General features: G+C 41.5%; 1 long non-coding RNA gene across 4 annotated transcripts in view; it reads right to left on the bottom strand.

Moving 5' to 3' along the window:
* LOC112532804 overlaps nucleotides 1-6,245 on the bottom strand; it is a 240,632-nt gene extending 234,387 nt beyond the window's left edge. For all 4 annotated transcript variants that reach the window (XR_005842234.1, XR_005842235.1, XR_005842236.1 and 1 more), the window contains exon 1: nucleotides 6,114-6,245. This is a non-coding gene — a long non-coding RNA (uncharacterized LOC112532804). The remainder of the gene's footprint in view (nucleotides 1-6,113) is intronic.
* Nucleotides 6,246-20,459: the final 14,214 nt, after the last annotated feature.

The following is a 20,459-nucleotide window of genomic DNA, read 5'->3' as shown; positions in this document are numbered from 1 at the left end:
GAGTTTGTTACAGTGACAGCCTACCAGAAACAGCCCCAGCCAGTCCTCTTTATTCATTTTTCAATGCCCAGTCTCTTCCAAGGCAATTGTACAATCCACCCCAACCAGCTCTTCTGACCTAAGTAGTATCCCTCACACAGATAGGGCCCACAAGTGCTCAATATGGACTAGAGTTGGTGACTTTTTTGACAATACTGTTTACTATAGGCCATCAATAGATCAGCTGAATCTGAAGCATCACCTACTCCATCTTATGAGCCTGGTCAGTAATAAGCAAGGTTCTTTGATTTTCAGACTTCCAAAAGTTTTCCAGTGGAGGTATGGAACCAGAATAGTAGATTAAAACTTTCTTTTAATAGGCCTGATTGCTTAGACTTCTTTTGTGATTGGCTTAGAAATAGTTCACAGATTGAGGAACTCACATGTAACAGTCTTAAAAATTAAGAAATCCTAAAATACACCTCCACAATGCCTAGATTAGACTTATCAAAAGAGTGGAGCTAATAATCTTTCCCAAGGTCATCACTACAAGCAAATTAGACTTGCAATTTGTGAGGATGATTAAATTTCCCAAAAGGAGAATATAAATCTCTGTAGTATATGGGACATCCATGTTAGCTCGTTTCACGCTGCATATTTTCATTAACTGGCACCATGGAACGTGTTCCCTGTTTCCATATGCTCAAATTTCCAAACTGCATGCAGATTTATGCAACTTCGGCAGGTGAGTGATTCATACCCAAATTTGGCACATCTCTGTTCTGATGTGGCATCTTGGTAATAATTCATCTCCATTGCTTTTGCCAGCAGAGTTTCCTCTGGGGCCAAAAGAGATACCCCCACTGTTGTTGCATAATATTCTAGAGTGTGATTTTTTTCTTAAGTCATGCAAAAGCCTGTTTGCGCATCGGTGAGAATACTAAGTTATTACTGCATTCATCCTTGTGATGACTTTTAAGCTTATCTTGTGGCAGTACATAAACCATTTCTACTCAGCGAGCCTTCCTTTTGAATTAAGATGTGAAATTTTGTGTTAGAGGTTGACCATTACGTCAGCTTTTGTGAAAACTTAACATTTACTTTTTGTTTTGGAGCAATGCACTTGGGAAACAGCCATTGCGCTCTTTAAATATGAAATTCCATTTGTTAAAATGCTGCTTTTGAACCAGAAAAGAATACAAAAGAATTGAAAGACAATAATAAATGTTCTGTGATCTCATTTTTGTGAATCAAAGTCACGATAGACATTAGTAGCTTTCATTTTCAAACTGGTAATCCAGACCAAAATAAAACAATTAACTACATTTAACTTTAAGCTAATTCTTAGAATAACAATGTACTTAACAGAAAACAATAGCCAAGCATAATTACCATATGGGCCAATCAAGGAAGAAGCAGCTCAGCAATTAGTCAACAGAATAGGTAACAGGCCCCAGTAGGAGTGACCACACAGCAAACACCAGTGCTGATCCATGGATTAGTCACTGTTAACTACTGCCCCAGCTCTGAAGGTCACTTAAAAAGGCCTTGTCAAGACGGTCACTAAAACCTTCTAGTTGGAAATTTTGCTGAAGTAGAAATATTCCCCATTCTTACTTCATTTTGAAATCGCATATTTTTGCAGAGAGTAAAAGTCTTGCCAGCACTACCTTTCACACCAGATGTGCCTTACTTAGAGTTGTCTCATTTCGTCACTTCAGCTCAAGTCTTTGATCCATCCCTGTGTAATTCAGTTTTCCAATAAAATAAACAGGACTATACAGCACACAGAATGCAGGATCAGTCACACTGGCAGTCTTAGAAAGCAACACTGCATTAAAAGAGTTTAAAAAAGAACTAGAAAAGCTTTTTCCAAAAACCCACAATACCATATGGGTTTAGAAAGTTCTCATTTTCAGTAGCACTGATGATATTTGAGTGACAGGAAAGCAGTCTCCACTACAAGGTTACTTCTTTCGAGGTTATCCCTTCATTTCTGGTAGTCATTCTGCTATGTTCCGATGAAAGCTGGATCAATCTAACCACCAGTTCCATATGTAACTATTTCCAGGGTTGCTCTTCACATGTACCTTGAATGCTCCTGATCACCTACGACCTGAGGAGCCTGAACAACTGTAAGTCTATGGATCCCAATGAGATGAGTCCCAGAGTCCTGAAGGAACTGGTTATTGTAGCTACCAAGCCACATTCAATGATACCTGAATTGTTATGGCAGTCAGTTGATGTCCCTGGTGACTGGAAAAAAGGCAATGTCACACAGCCCTGCCAAAAGCTACCTGGAGGTACCGGTGGATGGCAAACAGGACATGAGCCAGCAATACGCCCTCACAGTCCAGAAAGCCAACCGTATCCTGGGCTGCATCAAAAGACGTGTAGTCAACAGGTTGAGAGAGGTGATACTACCCCTCTACTCTGCACTGGTGAGACTTCACCTGGAGGACTGAGTCCATATGCAGACTCATGTCAGTATAGGACAGATGTGAACCCGTTGGGAGTGCATCCAGAGAAGGGGCATGAAGATGGTCTAAGGGATCAAACAGCTCCCCTACAAGCACAGGCTGAGAGTTGGAGCTGTTCAGTTCTGAGATGAGAAGGCTTTGGGGAGACCTGTAGTTTTTCAATATCTAAAGGGGGCTATAAGAAAGGAGACAGACTCTTTAGCAAGGGTCTGCTGTGATAAGACAAGGGGAAAAGAGGGGAGATTTAAGTTGGATATAAGGAAAAAGGGTTTTCTATGATAAGGGTAGTGAAACACTGGAACAGGCTGCCCACAGAGGTGTTAGATTCTCCATCCCTGGAAACATTTAAGATCAGGCTGGACGGAGCTCGCGAGCAACGTGATCTAGCTGTAGGTGTCCCTGTTCATTGCAGGGGAGTTGGACTAGATGACCTTTAAGGGTCCCTATCAACTCAAATGATTCTCTGACTCTATGGCTTTGAAGTTAAGGGGAGGGAATCTGCTCTCTCCCAGAGTCTTCCAGCATCCAGTCTCAGCAATCTGCAGCATGGGACACTGGTGGACAGCACATGCTTTCAGTTACATCACCTCAAGTTTCTATAATAAAGCAGAGAAGTATTCTTGAGGTACAAAAATCTCTCCAAACTGCTAATGTTAGTTTGATGTCAATATCTACTATGTACTGCCCTTGCAACCTTCTCAGTGCAGTCCTCCAGCTGTTATTTAGACAGGCAAAAAGAGGGAGGGAAAAGAAACAACCACCATAACAGGAAAAAAAAAAAAAAAAAAAAGGCAGAAAAGAAGCTAACAAAACACAAGAATCTGGCTGGCTGGCACCTTATTAATGCTACCTCAAAGTAGCCAAACACATGTATCAATAAATCTCAGCTATTCCGGAGTATGGTATTTTTCAGCCTTATTATTTCCAATATTTTGCCTGTCATTTCTGAATGGCTTCTCAAAAATAAAAGGTTGTCCTTGAGAAGCCAGAAAAAGTTACTATATTTTCAGTCTGAATCACCTCATAATATAGGCACTGAAATGCTAGGAATAATGTAAACTCTACAGTAAAATACAATGATATAGTATACCTAGAAATACCTCAGCTTAATAGGTGTTGTGCCATTAACAGTGAATTTTATGGAAGCTAGTAGATGTAAATCTGTCAGGTAGACAAAGATTTACAGTAATATCCACTGCAGTGGATGATTTTTATCACATTTAGGACTGTCAGGTAACTAGTGTGTTTTCTTCGGTTCCTTTAGTCGTGAAGGCCCCTTCATTTTATTTAAAGGCTTGTACTTTCACCTTCAGGAATTTAGCACTGATGAACAGAGCTCCCCTATGCCCTGTCCCTTTTCATGGATATAGTCTGGAGCTGAGGTGATTTTGTACATTCATGCTACTCTTTCCCAGAGAAGAGCCATGGCCCCAAGCACTGGACACTGTCATTCATGCAAGAGCTGAGACCCAAATTCGTGGCATATGCATTTGCAAGACTAAAACAGGATTGATTAGGGCGCTCTGCTGACTCAGATTCAACTTGCAGTCAGTCAGAACCACAAGATCGCTTTCCACAAGGCTGCTCTCTAGCCTCTGTCCCCCACTCCTTACATACAACCAGAGTTGTCCTGTCCCAGTTGCAGAATCCAGCACTTGCTCTTGTTAAACTTAATGACCTTGGTGATTGCCCAGCCCTCCAATTTGTCAAGATCTCCCTGCACGACCACTCTATCCTCAAAGAGAGTTAAATAGCCAAATGTTTATCCTAGTTCATTGTTGCTGACAAACTTACTTAATATACCTTCAACTCCTTCATGCAAACAATTGGTGGAAATATTAAAGAGAACTGGCCCTAAAATTAAGCCCTGTGGAACCCCACTAGTGACTGACCACCAGTCTGATGAAACCTTATTTGCTGATGGGTCAATGGGTTATTGTAAACTGTTTATCCATCATATTCTGTCTTCGTCTAGTTGTGTGCTGGATGTTTTGCACAGAAGGATACTGTGAGAAACCATATTGAAAGCTTTGCTGGAATCCAAATGGTCACATCAGCTGCCTTCCCTTGGTTGCGTGGCCTTGTCATAAAAGGAGAGTAAGTTTGTTAAACAGAATGTTTTCCTCATAAACACACGTTGGCTGCGACGAATAACTACATTTTCTTTTAGATGTTTTTCAATAACTCCCAGCATAATCTTCTCCATAACTTTGTCAGGAATTGAGAATGATAGGCCTAGAATGATCTTCCTTGCCTTTCTTGAAACCTGGAACAACATTTATCAGCTTTCAGTTGACCGGGACCTTTCCAGATTCCCAAGACCATTGAAAAATAATTGAGAGATCTTGCCGTGACAACAGCGAAGATGGTCCCTAGCAGCCTTTTCTCTCATGAGACCCTCACTGTTTATTAGTAACAAATCTAGGACAACACCTTGCCTCATCAGTTCCCTAACTACCTGTACCAGGAAGTTATCTCCAAGATGTTTGAAGGAATCTCCTGGATCTTTATGCATCAGCTGTGTGGTATTCCTAGTTAATATCTGACAAGTAAAAATCACCCTTAGGACAAGGACAACTGATCTAGAGGTATCTCTTAATTCCTTAAAGAATAATTCATCTGTGCCACTGTCCTGGCTGGGCGGCCTATCGTAGAATTCCACAAGGACAGATTCTTTATTTGCTTGTCACTTGTTCCTAACCCAGAGGCTTTCAGCTGTATCATTGCCAACTGCAAGCTCTGTACAACTCAGCCCCCCCAGACAAGAAAGAAGACTCTGGTAATTATAGGCCTGTCAGTCTCACTTTCGTGGCTGGTAAAATTATGGCCAAACATACCCTGGGGTGTCTCAGACTCAGCACTGCCAGCCAGGTTAGGGAAGGAATTATCCTGTTCTGCTCTGTGCAACCTCACCTCCAGCACTGTGTGCATCTTTGGGCACCACATAGTTTTATGTCCTTCCTACAACTAGAGAGCTTTCAAAGGAGTGCTACAAAGATGGGGCAGGGTCTGGAGGGCAAGGAGTTTGAGGAGGGGCTGAGGTCCCCTGGTTGGTTCAGTCCAGAGCAGAGGAGCTGAGGGGAGGCCTGATGGCAGCTGCAGCCCCTCACGATGGGAGTGGAGGGGCAGCGCTGAGCTCTGCCCTCTGTGACAGCGACAGGGCCTGAGGGAATGGCATGGAGCTGTGTCAGGGGAGGGGCAGCCGCGGGTTAGGAAACAGTTCTTCACCAGAGGGTGGCAGGGCCCTGGAAGAGGCTCCCCAAGGCAGTAGGCACAGCCCCAAGCTAATGGACTTCAAGAAATATTGGGGAACCACCCTCAGAAATATATTAGCTTCACGTGCTCCAGTCAATCAGCCAGTCAAGGAGTTACTACTCCCAAGCCAACTACAGAGTCTTTTAAATAATCCCTATTTGCCAGTAACACACACACAAGAACTCAGCTGCTATAATACCTGTCCACTCATCACCACACCACAGTCAGTACTAGGCATGTCACCACCAAGCAGAATGGCGAAGCAATGGTTCATTATGAGGTTGCAGCACTCAAGGATTCAGTACAGATGCACTGGCCTGCCTGAACCCCAGCATGTCACCACAGCATCCCCCATCACAGGGGATGGCAGTAGCAGGGCTTTCAAATGCCTCTACTCACCATCAGCACCACCAGCACCCACCACCTTCCATCCGCTTCCACTCAGCTGCCCTTTATAGAGGGAGGAGAGGCCCCATCCAATATTCTGACCAAGACAATCGCAAAGCAGCTAACAATCACTATCTCACCAATCAGAAGGCAACTACCAAGGCATGCGTCACAGGTCTCTGAACATTCTAGAACCAACGTTCACTGCTGCCCGGTGGGGCTACTCAGTTACCAATGGCGCCTGAGCAGTGCAGGATGAGGCATGAGGTGAAACTTTCTGGTGAAGCCACCTGCACACACCAGGCCCCTCGCACCTCCCCTGGCCTCACTGGATGGGACAGCAGCAATGATGCTGTTTTCAGATGGAGGACAGGCAGTGCAAGACTCTGTTTGAATGTGCACAAAGCCCCAGACTGCTGCTCCTCAGAGCACAGTCTCTGTGCAGCTCTAGTCTTAAGGCCAGAGTCTATGCATGAGATGGTAGCAGAAAGAAATACCTGGGGTAAAGAGTCCCGAAACCCCGATGAGACTTTTACATTGCTCTTGGCTCAGTGTAAAGAAACCATTTGTTAACTCCGGAAAACTGAGGCTTTTCAGCCTGGAGAAGAGAAGGCTCCAAGGACACCTTACAGCCACCTTCCAGTACCAGAAGGGGGCCCCCACAGGAAAGCTGGGAAGGGACTTTTTATAAGGGCAGGTAGTGACAGGATGAGGAAAAATGGTTTTAAACTGGAAGAGGGTAGATTTAGACTAGATATTAGGAAGAAATTCCTTACTGTCAGGGTGGTGAGACAGTGAAACAGGTACCCCAGAGAGGCTGTGAATGGCCTCTCTCTGGAAGCATTCAAGGCCAGGCTGGATGGGGCTTTGAGCAACCTGGTCTAGTGGGAGGTGTCCCTGCCTATAGCAGGGGGGTTGGAACTAGGTAATCATAAAGGTCCCTTCCAACACAAACCATTCTATGATTCTATGACCACATAAAATCAGTGTTTCAGAAGGAACAGTGACACCTGGGAAGTTGTGAAATTACAGCACTCAGGCCTAGAGCCACAATTGCTCCTTCTTTCTCCATGCTGCGCTCAGTCACACATGTACTGTGATGAAAAAGAAAAAATACTATTGAAAGATTTAATTTTTTCTGTTACGGTGCACCTTTTACACAAATACCCATATAAACACATCCAAATTTCAGCTTTCTCAAACATAGCAAGAAGCATTTTTCCCGGGATGGAAGAAGTTTCATAGGAGCAAAACTACAATAACAAAGCATACCATACTTTTAATTACACCTCATCGTTTCCACAGTCCTAACTGTCATCAGTGCTACAACAGCATAATTATGTGACACACCGTAGGCAACCTAACTATTCAGTGCTTGCAGAGCATATTCTGAAAGAGGAGGACCTCTGGCAATCACTGCTCAGTACAGTCTAACTGTGCTAATAGTGGAGGTGAAATATCTTCATACTGCAACACTCCAAATGCAGGAAATCTTGAGCCAACAAACTCCTCAAAAGCTGAGCAATTACAAGTTAAATCTACTTCCAATCAAGAACTGCAAAAGTACCTGATATCCAACAGGAAGCCTGGCATTTGCTTCCTGCAGAGAACTGCCTATCTTCTTCAATTCTAATTAATCTTTCAAGCTGCTTCATTTCCAGCTGGAAAGCAGCAACAACAAAATACCTACATCTTGCAGGCTAAGTCCTGGAAGAGCATTTCCCTGAACCAGTCAGTGTCTCTGTTATCCCTACAGCCTCTGAGTTTTGGCAGAAAAGCCCCACGCATCATCCCCTAGCAATGCATCCTAAATAATGCTTAGGGAAACATGCATTACACTTAGTTGTATCCTACGGTAATGAAACAAATAACAATGCAATCTCTATGCTCAAGTATCCACTGGATAAATTGAAATACGTAGAAGCAGTAGCCTATAAATTAAATTAAAAGACTTCACAGCTTTACTTTTCATCACACACATTCTAGTGTACTTTCTATTTACAGGCTTTTTTCTTTACTGAAGTTTCACCATTTAAAATTCTGTTTTGACCTTGGTCTGTCCAGTGTCTCCTGTCACCTTCACAGCATGTTTTAATGGTATTGAGCTAGGATTTTTACAGTTTACTAGATCAGAAGAGTTCCTTACGATCTTTAGTCTTAGTTTGTGCACAAGATGGCTGAAATCAAAGACAAAGAATAGTGACAGCTCTGCCATATCCCTAGACAGATAGCTGCAGTTGTTAATTACACTTAGAATTAAAAGTCCGTGCTCTATTTTGATTTTTCTAACTGTCCTAATTGCATTCCCAGAATCCTATAAGACCTTTGTCATCCAAGAGGCCTCTGGAAAAAGTCAGCTTTTTTTTTCATAGCCTCACGAATTGTGTTTCCTCTTCCTTCCCTGAAAATAGTTTTATTAAAAAACTAGCATCAAATATGCTAGAAGGTGATTATATAGCATTTCCTAAAGATTTCTTAAAGTAGTGGCATTGATTACAGAAGGAAGAAGTTTTTGACCAGTCCTTACATGGCAGAAACAAGAACAGTCAGGATCATTCACTCAAAAACAATGAGAAAAGAAAAAAAGGATACCCATAAACAATCATATAAGCATGGATGTTCCATAGATGTTGTTCATATTCCATGTTTACTCCTCAGCATTTTTCCTGGGATGTAATTTGGGTCATTTTTTTTATTAGGAAAAAAGAGCAGAAAATATGAGTAAGTCTAGATAATATCTAAAACATTTTCCTTAAGACCTTTTGAAATAAATTTAGCTCTAGAATAAGCAAAGATAGGACATCAACTGTAAAGGAGACTACTTGCAAGGGCTTAAAAAAAACAACTCATTTCTGAAGATAGAATTACAGTAATACTCTCCACATAGTGCCAGAAACCCACACTGAGCTTTGCTTTCCAAAACAGCACCACTTATATCAGCAGATCCATCCACGGGTAAAGTGCAGATCCAAGATAAAGCCACATGGGATGAACTAGAAATCAGGTCAGCATTTTCTGAGCTATAAATACGTATGTATTTTTACTAGCACAAGCAATTAAAAGTATCTGTGCTAGTATCCCCTCTTATTAAACTTACCTGCATTGTTTTTATTGACAGTCTTGTTTTTCTGGCATCCACGAAGTCTAAAACACTGAAAGGTTGAGCCAGACAGACATTTCAATGGAAGGAAGACTTGTCATTTAGTGGGAGGTATCAAATTTAAAGGCATACAAATTTAGGGCAAATCATAAGCATTTTGAGAATAATGGATGGTTCATGCCCAGGAAGGACATGCTTTAACAGCTAAAACATTCAAGGAGGCAAGCTTTGCATTTGAAACTTGTACAACCCTAATACAATGGGAGCAGTACCACCTAATCACAGCAGAGGAACTCACTGTACCCTTTCTAGCTCTGAATAACTCTGTATGAATGTTTGTACAGGACAGTTTGTTGTTAATCACTAAAACCATAAAGCTTAATAAATGGCCCATGCTAAAATTACATGCAGGAACTGCATATCACGTGAAGATGCTGGACTTACCCACAAGAATAGCTGCTATATGTTATTTAAGGAGAAAGGATATTGAAAATGGATATTGAAACCTTTTATCACTCAGAACTTCTTGATAATTAATTCCTTCTCTGAGTCTATGAATATTTATAATGTTTAGGGGAGACTCCCCATAAGATATATGGTTTTCACATTCTTGAAAATTAATATATAAATTAATTTATATAACGTCGATAAATTAACACGACAGGTTGTGTTCGTGATTCATCTCCACACATCTGTGATATTTTATATGACCCTGACTGGATCACCACAGAACAAATAGACGTGGAGCTCCTTAAACTCGGTATATGTATTTGCAGAAATTGTTCGTGTAGGTATCAGTGTCAAGTCACAATTTCCTGAACTACAATGTAGTTGAATTGCTTTCTTTATTGGTCTGAAAAACTCCAAAGGATGTGGGGGAAGAAGGAGGAAAGAAAAAAAAAGGAGACAAACACAACAACAACAGAAAACAGAACAACAAAGCACCACGATCCTTTCTATTCCTTTGTATTAAATGTTCACAGAAGGAAAGGTTGTTGCTCTGTTAAGGCAGAACTTTGCAGGTAAACTTCTCTTATGGAATTTTTGTCTGTGATTATATCCCCTGGAGCATAAATTACAGCATAAATACAGGGGAGCTGCTGGGATTTAGTATCATTTGTTGCGATGACTGGGTGGCTCACTCCATTGGAAAACTACAGGAACATGTAGCTCTGTATACTGCCCTTCAGGAATTGCAATTTCACAGTTTGATTCCCAGCGCTGCCTTGCGGGGCTGCTACCATAATGAGTTTCTGGATCTTCACACACCATGTGAAAGATTCCCTTTGCTGAAGTTTCCCAATAGGGCATGCAGAAAGCAGTAGCAGAAAAGGTAGTTGAGGCAAAAGATTTCTACACCAAGAGGACAGGACAAAAAAAAACACTTCACCAGAGGACTTGTCTTTTTCTTTGCTGCACTGTCATTGTCTTTTTCACTTCTGCATTGCTGTTTCAGAGCGCTAACAGTTGCTTTTACGCAGCAGAAGTTCAGGGATCACATGAGGAATGTTATATTTCTGCAAGGGTCATGAGCACTAAGCGCAAACTGTGGTTTCAGGCACTGGCATGAACAACTAAGTTGAAAGAGCCAGGAATAAGTGAAACAGGAAAATACAAATGAGGGAAAAAAATGATTTTGTGAACATAAGTTTTACAATAACCTGGTTATCAAACCATTCACATTTCTTTTCAGAGCACTCCAAACGTGATTTTTATAAGTGCCCTTTGATCACATGAAGAAACACCACACTTGCTACAACCTCTTTCATTAACTGCTTGTCTTTTACATTTTAAGTTTTTAGACAGTAGAGTGACATCTTAATAAAACAGGGCTGTAAACCCCAGTCACCTTTCCTAATGGTTGCTAAAATACCAGTTTCAAGAGCATTTGTCCAGGACAACTATATTTTTTTTTATGTAGACAGCAGTGTGTTTAGCTTCAAAGCTTTTACTCTCTGGGAAAAAATATCTATATATAAAAAAGATAAAGAAACCTATGGATGAATATAAGGTAGATGATGAGCAGCCATTTCATTCCTATACTTTGGGAGCTGTTGTAAGCTGTTGTTTCAAAAGCACTTTCATTATTTGGAAAAACAAATCCCATTTTTGGGCTTGTCTACAAATGACAGCTGAAGAGCATAAACAATTCATTCAGTAAGGTTAAAATATAAAAGTGGATTCACAAAAGAGTGATTGCAGTTAAAATGTGCAAAACTGCCCATAAAAGATTCCTCCCACACAGGATAGGTAGAATATATCCAGTAGAGATTACTGTGAAAACAGTTTTAACTACGCTGATAAAAGTTAAATGGGTAAGAGAAAAGAGCAACCATACTTCCTCAGAGAAGCAACTATACCAGCAGAAAACCGTGTATATAGATACAGATTAAGGCTCCAAACCAAACACTACTCCCAGGGAACATTTTTAGAAATGCAAATAAAAAAAGAAAATCCTCCAATCTCCAGCACCTTAGTGCCTCTTGTTCTGGGGAGCTCCAGAATGGGCATGATAATCCAGGTGCAGTCTCACCAATGCCAAACAGAAGAAAGGATCACTGCCCTCAGCCTGTTGCCCACAGTCCTGCTAATGCAGCCCCAGGACAGCACTGGCTTATTATTTTTTTTTCCTCCAGAAAGTTGCTCTTGCTGAGCTGCATGAGTCAGGAGACAACAACTTGTCAATATGCCTGCCCATTCCAGCCTCTGAAAGGCAGCCCTGCCATTCAGCACATCTAACCACTCCTAGCTTACGATTGCAGATTCATTTCCTGAGTGTACTGTACCACATCATCCTGTTAATAGAGAGATTGACAGAATTGGCATCAGTTTTGATACTGTAGGGAGATCACTCATACCCATCAAAATCTCCATGTTACTGATCATCACCATTCAAGCCTGATAATATAGCCAAATTTCATCCACTGCACCACACATTTGTGCAGTCTGTATCCTACCAACACAGCTCTAATAGTCCTGTCTACTCCAATGATATGGGACGGTTTGCCATATTTGAGCCAGATGTGATTTGTCCTTGATATCTCTGCACTCGCTGTTTCCAGATACCTTCTCATTCTCTGTGTGCCTAGAAATGCCTTCCAAGTGGATTTGCTCCATAATCTTGCCAAGGCCAAAGCAAGGCTGACCAGCATGTAGCTCACCAGATCCTCCTTCTTGCTCTTTCACAACTGGTATGAAATTTACTTTTCTCTAGCAAACAGGAACCTCCACTGCTCACTGTGACTTTTCCAAGATAATAAATAGCATCCCTCAGCAACCTTGGGAGTATCTAATTAGTGCCCATAGGCTCGTGTGCATCTAACTTTCTTCCATAGGTGTTACTGTTATGATGGGAAATGGCACCGCCAGAGGAAAAGGGCTTTGCAGTATGAGCTTATTTTCCACAGGCCATTCTAGAAAACTACTGAGCTTTCCTGGAAATCAAGGTATAGCAGTATTTCTTTAAACTGCTCTTCAGTTTGGTCAAATCAATACAGCAGGGCAGGTAGATGGAGATAATGCAGAAGAATGGATTAAATTCCTCACTTAGCAAGCAGTGCAATCACATTTTTTTCTCCCTATAGTTCTCATGAAAAAAATCCAGAGGACATGAAACCAACACTGTCATTTTAGAAACATTGGTGTCTCAAAATGCAGGTATGGAGAACTCCCAAAGGAATATATTAGGATCTTGTTCAAAACCTTTATCTCCATTTCACTGCTTTTTCAAAGGATGATCTCTTATGCACTCTAACTTCCAAGCACAGCAGACTTGGGATTAGAAACAGCAGAATCAGCACTGGGGAGAAAGGTGAAGAAGAAAATTATGAAAATAGAGCTGCCCTCCTGCTATGGTCAGGTAATACTCTGCCCATTTCACCAACTATATCACATATACAGCATTCTGAATGACCTTTTTTAGTCTCTGATTTCAAATTACACAGCATAGAATGGTGTGGGTTGGAAGGGACCTTTAACATCACCTAGTTCCAACCCCCCTGCTATAGGCAGGGTCACCGCCCACTAGACCAGGTTGCTTAAAGCCATATCCAGCCTGGCCTTGAATGCCTTCAGGGAGGGGGCATTCACAGCCTCTCTGCGGAACCTGTTCCAGTGTCCTACCACCCTGACAGTAAGGAATTTCTTCCTAATATCTAGCCTAAATCTACCCTCTTCCAGTTTATAGCCATTTTCCCTCATCCTGTCACTACCTGCCCTTATAAAAAGTCCCTTCCCAGCTTTCCTGTAGCTCTCCTTCAGGTACTGGAAGGACGCTATAAGGTCTCCTCAGAGCCTTCTCCTCTCTAGGCTGAAGAGCCCCAGCTCTCTCAGCCTGTTCTCACAGGGGAGGTGCTCCAGCCCTCTGATCATCTTCATGGCCCTCCTCCAGACCTTATCCAACAACTCGACGTCCTTCTTGTGTTGGGGGTCCCAGAACTGAATGCAGTACTCCTGGTGGCGTCTCACAAGAGCAGAAGGACAGGATCACCCCACTTGACCTGCTGGTCACATTTCTCTTGATGCAATCCAGGATATGGTCAGCCTTGTGGGCTGCAAGTGCACACTGCTGGTTCATGTTGAATCTTTCATCAATCGACACTCCCAAATTCTTCTCTTCAGGGCTGCCTAACACTGGGCATCACTTAATTCATATTCCACAGTCCACTATTATTTAAGTTTTCACATCTGATCTGGATTTTGCTATTCCAAAATCATTAAAGCACCTCATGAAATATTCAGAAGATCACTAAGCCATCAGTCTACTGTAGGAGCCAAAACTGCTTTACTTTCTTTTCTTTAATCTCCTGGACTTTAATTGCCATATTGACAGTAAAGAAACACTTGTTTACCTTCCAAAGTCTCAGGAGTGCCTGCCAAATTAATCCTTTTAAGCAGTGTTTCTTTGGCTCCAGAAACAACTAAGAAGCATGCAAAGCAGGAGATAGTCCCTTAAGAGGCAATAAACAAATGCACTGCTTCAGAATTAACCTTGACTATTACAACTTGTCAAAGGTTCATTATTCTCCATTTCATATAGTCTAGAGGTTCTAAAAGGTGGGGGTAGTTTCTTAAAGTACAACCAGGGAGTTTTGGAAATTGTATTCAAAAGATTTGTTACCTAGATAGGTGCAGTGGCCAAAATGCATAGAGAAGAATGGAGGCAGAGGTATTACCTAAAGAATGAGCCACAGAAACTGAAAGCACCAAAAAGAGAAAAAATATTTAGAAGCTGGCTCCTGGAAAACGTGAAAACAAGCTGCACGTTGCAAAGCCAAGCAATGTTTAAAGGCTATGAAAGAGTGCATAGCACTAGTAGTCAGTGCCAGTATGTCCTACTGTCAGTACTGCGCATTTTAGGGCATAATTATTTTTCCTCCTGCAAACTGACATGCCACCCCTTCTGTTGATAAATTTGACAGAGCTGGAATTTGCTATATAAATTGACTCTTGATAACAGAAACAAAACAAATGAAAAATATATATATATATATTTTTAATTCTTAGATAATGCTTATACTTCACTTGCAAAAGAAATGGAAACTCCAGAAGAAACAGCAGCAAGGAATTCGTGTTTCAACATAAGACCAGGAGCACACTGCTAGGCTTCTGCTAAAATCAGCATCTCACTGAACCACTCTGAATGATTTTCCACTGTTCTCCTCACATGGTCCTTTACTTGCTCTGTCCCTACTATGTCTATAGTGGGATGTAAACCTAAAGCGGTTCTGCCGGAACTGAAGGAGCTGGTTAATGGAAGGAAATTTAAACGAAGAAGGCAGCTTCACTCTTAAATGTACTTCAGCATACAGAATGTAATACAGCCAATTTCCTTGTATCTGAAGGATCTCAGCAGAGGCTTTATATGCTCCCCCGTTGCCACCTCTAAATTTCACTGTTGTTCTCTCAAGAGTTATTTCAGCTTGGGAAATTTAAGAGCATGTTTGCAATGATGAGGCTATAACCAAGGCAAAAGGATAGCAAATTTAAGAGTAAGTAGGTAAGAAAGGAGTCCCTCGGTGCTAGCTAAGTTCTGAGTAAAAACAGTGGGGATATAAGGGTGCCAAATCTTATACAAGATGTCATAAAATCTTACATGGTTGCAGCCAACACAATGGAATCACTGCTCATTTTTAGAAATATTGTTGCACTTAATGCAGGTGATATGTCTTACAGTAGTCACAGCATTGTTCTAGGTCCAGCAGTCACAACTGTGGCAGGAGTGAAATCAGGACTGAAAAAGGGCATGTTTTTGAAGTGCCATGCTTTGTTTAAATACGTATACTCAGTCATGGAATATGCTATTGAAAAGCTGAAAGAACCTTCCCACACATCCTCAACAGATCCTCAACTCTCTTAAAATATACAAAAAGATGCCCCGAACATAAAGATGGAGGCTCTCATCTTCTTCTCGTAATGAAAATAGAAACTATACCTCTCTCTCGTACTGAGGTTTGCTACACATAGTACAGAAGTTTGCTAAAACTATACTGATTAATGCAGAGTGCCATAGAACAACTTCTTAAAATTAGGTTTTTCATTTTTCATATTTATTATGCCACTCCTTGAGATTATTAACAGAAAAATGAGCTGTTTTGGAAAAATAATTTAGGATGGCATTTCATTTTCACATCTACTCCTCAGCTGTTCGTTGGTCATGCTTATATGAAAGAGTATGACATTTCTGCCCCACTACTCAAGATTAATCTTTACTTATATTGACAAGCAGTAGAATTGGTTGCATTAGTTCTACTTTGGATGGGCTGACGTTTACAAGGACAGTGTCCAAGTGTGTCCACATAAAAAACTTGGCAGTAGCCAAAAGCTCATGTCCGCTGTGGCTTCAAGTATTGTTAATAGCAAACAGGTTGAACATGAGGCAGTAATGAAGGGAAAAAATTCTTCATTGCGGACAGGCAGAGGGACAGAACAATTTCTTGCCCTGGAACGTTACTTTTCCGTCTTTATGGACTTCCTCACCTTCAAAGAACAAACAGCCATTTGCACTCTAACTCAGAAAGCAATTGGCTAAGAATCCACTCTGTGGATACTGAATGGTACTCTAGAAACTTTGTAGTTAAGCCTTCTTTTTTTTCCTAGCAATTATAGGCAATGTTGCAAGAAAACAAACAAACAAACAAACAAAGGCTTATCAATCTCTGCAGAGCAGGTGTTTCCTTTTGCAAGAGAAACCATGTGTCTTCCATACATATTAATGCCTCAGCATGCCAGTGCATATTCACTTCATATTCTTGGTAGCCTTCCTGCCTCGATGTCTGTCCTTCAGTCAGAAAACAAAAGAATGTACAGAAAGTAGAAATGCAGTTGCCTTCCAGAGATCTTCAGTGAAAACTGCTCCTCAGTATTTCTTATGCCCCAGGCACCACCATTTCTGAATTTAATTTCTTATATAAGAAACCCTGTTCTGTATAATCCACTGTGATAATTATGCACTGAGATAGATGCACAGATAAGCAATGTGAGAAATAGCTTTAGATAAGCACAGAGAAGTTCACAGATTCAAGTGCAAGGTAAAATGGGAAATAAGATCAGTTTGGCGAAAGACTGATAATGGAAAGTCTATCAGAAAGCAAGATTTGCATAGAAGCTAATGCCACCAGTCAGAACTACAGACCATTCTGCAAACGGACTCCTCAAATGACCTATGCTTATTAGAAATGTTTATGTTTTAATGCACCTGGCAAATGGTACAGCACATAATAGCATGGAAGTTATGGCTAAGCTCCCTAACATAAACCAGAAATATTCCCTATCTCTTTTCAGTGCATCCCACCAACCTCTTAAGGAAATAAGTCTGTTCTCCCCTCCATCTCTCAGCAGAGGAGCAGTTTTCCTAAAAAGATCAAGATAAGTGTCGTGACTGGTTGTTTCTATCTGCCACAAAGAGAAGAACACAATCCTGAAGATACCATATGCCGTAACGGAGCTGGAGTTTAAAGTGCAGATGCTACAGAGAACCAGTTCCTTTGACCAACAATTCTCACTGACTGAGAGAAAACTATGTGTTAGAGAAAAAGCTTAACTTTACATCAAGATTTATAAAGAGAGGCTTTCTGGTAGGAGGCTTTGGTTGATTCAGAGGATCCTGAAACAGATCTGGATTTGCTCCACAGGACACTAAATGACTGTCAGGCCCTCGACCCCAGTCCTAACTGTTCCCCAGCTCTACCCAGGGCATGGGACACCATGTCAGTTCCTGATGCCATCAGCTCCTGACCCAGCAAACCTGCAGCAAGGCTTGCCTCTAGCTCCCACAGCCCATCCCAACATGAGCCCCCCAAACTGGGCTCACTCGTAGGCCACAGCCTGGTTCTGGCCTCAATGATCCTGCCCCTGGGCCCCTCACTGTAAGAAAGACATTGAGGCCCTGGAGCGTGTCCAGAGGAGGGCAACAAAGCTGGTGAGGGGTCTGGAGCACAGGCCTTATGAAGAGCGGCTGAAGGAGCTGGGATTGTTCAGTCTAGAGAAGAGGAGGCTCAGGGGAGACCTTATTGCTCTCTATAGCTACCTGAAGGGAGGTTGTAGTGAGCTGGGGATCAGCCTCTTCTCTTGTGTGACTAGTGATAGGACTAGAGGAAATGGCTTCAAGCGGCGCCAGGGAAGATTCAGGCTGGACGTTAGGAAATACTACTTCTCTGAAAGGGTGGTCAGGCACTGGAATGGGCTGCCCAGAGAGGTGGTGGAGTCACCGAGCCTGGTGGTGTTCAAAGAGTGTTTGGATGTTGTGTTGAGAGACATGGTTTAGCGGAAACCACTGGTGAAGGGCAAATGGTTGGACTGGATGATCCTGTGGGTCTTTTCCAACCTTAGTGATTCTATGATTCTATGATTCTGTGCTTCTCACTAATGACTCCTTGGCCTGTGGGAGGGTGTCCCAGTATTCAGAAATTTCATGAGGTCTATCTGTCAAGTCTGGGCAACTTGAGTGCGAGCTTGATAAAATCTACAATACTCCCACCATAAAACACTTAATGACAGCAATTCCCATGCACCCACAGCATTTCTGTCATTCTAACAGGAAACCCTCAACGTGGGAGTCAGTAGGGGCAAGAAAATTCAGCTTTTCTTTATTTGCCTGAATCCTAAATCTGGTGGTGCTGAGGAAGACAAGCTTCCCACCATCACTGTGGCAGAGACTGGTGAGGCAAGCAGCTCTTAACGTTCTCTGAGTTTCAGACTGGAAAACAGGAAGTACCTAATCTTACTGAAAGAAGATCATGTTTTATGTCACTTACTGAACACTTACAAAACGTCAGTTGGTAGCAGAACAAAAACCACTCAGAAACTAAACCAAAACCAAAATCCCACTCGTCAGTAAAGTAACAACTACGCTACGCTACAAGCATTTAACCAGTTGCTCTGTAAGCACTTTGGACTAACAGTCTCAGGCATGAAAGGAACTTGACCAATCCAATTATTATATGTACAGTCTGTTACTTTGCCCCACCACATTGCCATATCACCAGCTATTTCCTCATATATTTGTGCCTTTGGCTGTGCTTCCAGAAAACAAATCCCTTGCAAGACTAGTTCTGTACTTCATTTCATCAAAGAAGCCATCTGCCTGATGCCGCTCAACAGTTATATTCACTTTCAATGACCAGCCATCCTTTCTGTCTGCCTTCCTGTGATTACGTCTTAGCAAAAACAAAACAAATAATCCGAAACAAGCTCCACAACTACAGTCCTCAAAATGCCTTTTACCACTTACTGATCCACTGAGCGTGCTGCTCTTGCCCTCTCCTTTTCAGAACAGAAAACAACTACTTATGAGCACCTAGCTGGACATACTGTCTCCCAGAAAATCAGGTCTCTCATAGCAAACAGCTCTCCTTTGTGAAAGCTTGTTGCTAAATGTCAGTTCAAACAGCAGTGCAATATTTGGTTCAAAAATACTGCCTTTCCCTGAGATTCAACACCTATTCAGATTTCAGTGACACTCTAAAGTCAAGCCATCATACCGGCACTGAAATATTGTTCTTTTCTGTGCCTCTTAGTTATAAACATCATTTTAGTTAACTTTACCTAAATACATTATTAAACCTTACTTCAAAGTCGTTGAAAGATTAAATATATATATATATATATATATATATATAAAAGAGTTAAGAAAAACTGTATTAGTTCATCAGCAAAGTTTATACTGGGGGTTGAATCTCCTGGGAAGGTTGATTCAAGTACATGCAAGTGGACAGTGGTATACCTCTGTATCCCTCTACAACATGAGGAAACTACCATGTTAGCATCTGCTCTAACTGGTAGTAGTTTTGCAGCAAGCAGATGAAACTATAACAATCTTCAGAACCAGTTGGACTGCTAGTTCCAATGATTTTTCCATCTGTACTGATTATCTCTGTAACAGCTGACTCATTATTATCTCAACTAAACATTTTAAGTTATAGGAAGCAAAGCCACCAAGTACATTAAGTTGCCACTGCTAGAACAAAATACTAATATAGTGCCAAAAAAGTCATTCTTACAGCAGAACTGTGGTAGAAAAGGGCATGTTCAGTTTTCTTCTTCTGTGCTAGTTACTTTTTAATGTATTTGCTACTGACATCAAATAGAAATGTCTTAAACTTTTCCAAGAGGAACGATGTCTGTGCCAGTGCCCTGAGTAGTGCCACAAAGAAGAGAAGAACAGGAAATGTCTACAATACCTGACATTACATGTGTTTGTTTTTTTCATGCTCCAAAGTTACATCTCTTAGAATTTTGTCACCAACAGAGACAGGCAGACAGTTTATTTCATTTCCACTTAGATTTGTACAAGATCCGAAGTCTTGCCTACCTTTGGTTAGCATCTGGGCACATATCTATGTTGTTGTGTTGAGCCATTTCCAGAACTAAGAAGGAGGGCACGTGATCATAAAAGAAAACTAGAAATTTCCCCACAAATGCAACATTAATATGAGAGACGTGGCACCATGCAAAATAACAACTCCACAACTGATTTCCTAACATGTCACATCAAAATTTACAAACTTGCAGTTTTCTAACTCTTCTGAAATCAGCAGGTTAAGAGACCAGATACCAAAGCATATCTTAGAGTAGCATATCTTAATTCACGGATATTGACTGAAACAATTAAAAACTTCATTAAGCCATAGGCACACAGCTAATCCTGCAAATTTGAGACTACTAATTTAGAACACTTGCAGATGTCTGGCAAATCATAAGGTCTGATTAGCTCATCTGTCACAACCTGATGATCTTTAGAAAGGCAGATGCGCACCACT

Source organism: Gallus gallus, chromosome 1 (genome assembly GCF_016699485.2).
Source record: "Gallus gallus isolate bGalGal1 chromosome 1, bGalGal1.mat.broiler.GRCg7b, whole genome shotgun sequence".
NCBI lineage: Eukaryota > Metazoa > Chordata > Aves > Galliformes > Phasianidae > Gallus > Gallus gallus.
The sequence above is the reverse complement of the archived record's forward strand: the minus strand, read 5'-3'. Positions and strand labels throughout refer to the sequence as shown.